The following is a 4,499-nucleotide window of genomic DNA, read 5'->3' on the forward strand; positions in this document are numbered from 1 at the left end:
GTGACGTCATACCCCCCTCGCCCGCGGTACCCCCCGCCCCTCACCCCCCCTCGGAGGACCTGAGTTAGAACCCCTATATAATACCTACTAATGTATAACCAGTTTTTTTTACAATAAAGCCTCGAATTTCGGAAAAAAAACGGCGGAAGCAAAGTTGTACACTTAATAATAGCGTCGTGTTGTCTCGTATCGCTGTCGTGCCGTCTTGTCCGGTTGTCGTATACCGTCTCGCGAGAACGGTGCCGGTCGCATTAAAATAAAACTGTTATCGCGCTTATCAATTTCGTATAGTTCGAAGTTACCGGGACTAGCGTGTCCCGGATAATAAAGAATAATTTCATCAACGTACGCATTGACTTATTCCGGCTTTCGGCTGAAATCGTACCTTACCTCAATACCCACTCCCATCTCCGACTTAAGTTAAAAGCGAGCTACCGGTCCCGCGAAGTTCCCGATTCATCGACGAAAAGCTCTCGCGTCTTAATTGATGATACCTGGTTGGTGAGGAGGTGCGGCCTTACCGCATCTGGCGCCCAACCTTGCGTTTGCAATTCCGAGTCAAGATTCGGGAACCTCGAAGATTTACCGATGCGACGGACAAGCGACTGCCTGCCTTCATCATTAAGAAACATCGTCGCAATACCCATATATACTCTTGTTACGTCTGGATGTTACGTCCTGGTAGAGAACGCAACACGACGTAAAGCCTCGATCGTACTAGCAGGTCGAGTTACGAGTCAGCGACCAGAAGGATCGCTTTACGCGTGTACCGACGTACGTCGAGTGGTCCTTTTTCGATCAGAGAACTGAATCTCTTTATCGCGGACGGACCGAGAGCGGATAAGAGAAATGAAGGGGGAAAAGGGAAGGATTCGAAAAGAAATTGTGATATAATTTGAGTTAGAATTTAAATAATTCTTGACGATTACATTTATTTTCCTCGCGGGGTTGTTACAATTTTTATTAACTACTAGCACGGAGACAAAGTACGCGCGCGTGTGTGTGTTTGTGTGTGTGTGTATGGACTTCTGGGTGAGGGTGAGCGTTAATGCTCAGGATCATTGGGAGGTAAAGAGGGTGAAAAGTAGGTCGTGAGGGAAGATGGAGGAATAGGTGGAGGTGCTGGACGAGAAGGCAGATTTTGAGAAGGAAAAAAGGAAAACCGCCAAGTGAGGTGGGAAGGGTGGTGGATTTTGCTGTTCCAGGAGTCTAGGAAGCAATCTGTGCGTAATCCGGGATAAATACTGTACGCGAGCTACCCGGAGTTAAAGTTTTGATATTGGAGAAAACGAGTAACAAAACTATAACTTACTGTTGATGTGCGATTTGGAGGAGAGAGTAACTGTTGCTGGATTTCTCAGTTGGGCCCCTTTCGATCCTCGTCTGAATAGAACCTGGTGTTCGTGTGTGAGGGTTGCGGACGATCGCACGATGAATACAGCAATAAGCACAGAGAGTTGAGTAGCTGAACTCTTAGGGTACTTGGATTTTTCCTCAGTGGTAGTAGAAGTACAAGAGTAAGAGAAGAGCAAGAGAAGTGAAGTGAAGTATAAGAGTAAGTGAAGTGACCCGCGGTGCGCGGAGTCGCGGTTATATACGATATCAACTGGAAATGGTTTGGTAGGGAAGATGTGGAAATTTGGGGGTTCCTAGGTTGTTGGATTCGTCAGAGAAAATGGTATGGGGGACTGCTGTATCCAGTAGTAAGTAAGTAGACAGTGTTAAGGAAATCTTCTTGGCTGGGGTTGTGGGTGGAGAAAATCATACATTTCAAAAGAGAAGGTTATTGGAGGATTTTTAAAGTGGTGAGGGAATCAGCAGATGAGGCGGAACCGGATAACGTAAGTTAGAAAATGTAACGGACATAATTTTTTGTTATCCAGCGGTTCCTTTGATCCCAAGGATAAGGTCCGGCGAAGTTTACTTTGCGGATTAAGGAGTTTTAGTGCTGTATTTCCCAGGATTATTTCGGAATTTTAGTCGGAATTTTTATTGGGGAAAGACAAAAAAAAGGTCTTAAGATTCGGAATTGTTTGTTGTTTCCCGACAGAGGAGGCAAAGATGAGAGAGTGCATGACTCATGTCTGCACAGGACGTAACACTCTATATATATTTGATTAATATACTCTATAACTTGTTATAGAGTATTATATACGACATACTATCTCTTTGGAGATATTTTCTTATTCATACGCGTTTATTGTTGACAAGACGACATTAAAGACGAAATTAAAGACAACAAATTAAATTTTTAAACCGAGACCGAACTGAAACGTACTGATTTCTCGCTAAATTCTTAAGCCGATATTCGGACGCAAATGTTTTGAGGCTGTGATAATTTATTAAGACAAGCTACTTAGCCTGGCATAATTTTTAAAAGTTTCTCAGAAGAAATTTTCGCGTTTGCAAAGGTGCATTTTCGAAAATAACGTGAACTGTGCGTACTTCGCTTTGCATCGTCTCTTATATGACAAAGAATGTTAGTGTCACTCTATTCCCTCAATATCACTCCCAGAATCGTGAAAATAATTTGCTAATGTCCTTAAGTCGCGCCCATAATATTAGATCCATCGTAGCTTTATATTCGGATTTTCGCGCATACGCAGTAGTATCAGGACCTTGAATAAATTCTCGCTGGTTTCCAACAAATAGCGTTACCAGAACTGCGTACGTGTAGTTTAAGATGGTAACGCATCTATAAGGAAGTACTATAAGCAAGCTTGAAATTCGGTGTATGTCATTTCGCCGAAGTATAAACAACTTTTTTTTCATAGTGTTAAACATGTCGAGTTTCGTGTCAAAAAAAGAGTATTTGTGGGGAATTTTACTGCACTATTTTATTAAAAAAAATCTGCAGCTGAAGCACACAGAATTCTTGTTGAGACTTACGGCGATCATGCTCTGTCGAAAACAACATACAGAGGTTCGTTTAGACGCTTCAAAAATAATGATTTTGATGTTGAAGATAAAGAACTCTCTGCCGCACCGAAAAGTTTGAAAACGAAGGATTGGAGGCATTACTTCATGAAGACTCATGTCAGACGCTAGCTAAACCTGCAGAATCATTAGGAGTTGATCACATAACAGTTTCGAAACGTTTGAAAGTATTAGGAATGATTCAAAAGCAAGGACATTGGGTGCCGTATGAGTTGAAGCCGAGAGACGTTGAACAGCGTCTTTTCACGTGTGAACAGCTGCTTCAACGGCAGAAAAGGAAAGGTTTTTTACATCGTATCGTGACTGGCGATGAAAAGTGAATACACTACAATAACCCTAAGCGTAGAAGATCATGTTGTAAGCCTGGCCATGCATCAACATCGTCGACAAAGCCGAATATCTATAGTTCGAAGCTTCTGCTTTGCATTTGGTGGGATCAGCTGGGTGTAGTTCATTATGAGCTACTCAAACCGAACGAAACCATCACGGGAGATCGGTATCGACTACAATTGATGCGTTTGAGCCGAGCATTGAAGGAAAAACGGCCGCTATACGAGCAGAGATACGACAAAGTGATTTTGCAACACGACAACGCTGTCGGCAACATGTCGGCCACATGTTGCACAACGGGTGAAAACCTATTTGGAAACGCTTAAATGGAAAGTCCTACCCCACCCGTCGTATTTACCAGACATTGCCCCTTCCGATTATCACTTGTTCCGATCGATGGCACATGCCCTGGCTGAGCAGCACTTCCATTCTTATGAAGATGTCAAAAAATGGGTCGACTCTTGGATAGCCTCAAGAGACGTGTCGTTTTTCCGACGTGGAACTCAAATATTGCCAGAAAGATGGAAAAAAATAGTGGCTAACGATGGACAATATTTTCAGTGACATGTTTTTTACGACGTTTTTTAAATAAAGCATTAATTTTCACGAAAAATCAGCGAGAACTTATTCAAGGTCTTAATACCTATTCTGCTCATGGGCCGAAAGTTAGTCGTCTTATTGCAGATTAGGTCATAATCTGTTAGCATGTACAGCATATTCTAGGATAATTTTTCACATTCCTTTAAAGTAATTTAAGTGTTTGTAAAAGTTCTGTAACGCTATTTCGCGTTCCGTGCGGGATAAGCTGCGAGTCGGTGTGGTCCGGATTCGAGCAGATGTCAATAATCGTGAAGACAGTGGGATGGATAGTATAATAATATATATTGTCGATTAGATGGCTATTTACAATGAGTATGTACAGGTTGCCTCGACGCCGTTGGTTTCGCGCGCGGGTTTTTGTGTTCGCGCGTGTTGATGTCTGCTGCGGCAGAGCTCGGCTGTGGGACCGCTGGCGGTCGCGGGACGCGGGCGGTCGTGTGACGCGTCGATCGTGTTGTGCTTGCGGCACGATGTTGACGTTTAGATCTTTAATTTTTGGTCGCGCGAAGAGAGCCGTTACTTGACGGCTAAGACGGCTTTGCGGGCGTGAGGCGTCGGATTTGGCGTCGCGGTCGTGCGCTAAGATGCGGTGCCGCGGGGATCGGTTTCCCAGGGGCGGCGGTGCGGTTTCG

This window comes from Odontomachus brunneus, unplaced genomic scaffold (assembly GCF_010583005.1).
Source record: "Odontomachus brunneus isolate Ranch 3 - 2012 unplaced genomic scaffold, Obru_v1 Obru_scaffold_086, whole genome shotgun sequence".
Classification (NCBI taxonomy): domain Eukaryota; kingdom Metazoa; phylum Arthropoda; class Insecta; order Hymenoptera; family Formicidae; genus Odontomachus; species Odontomachus brunneus.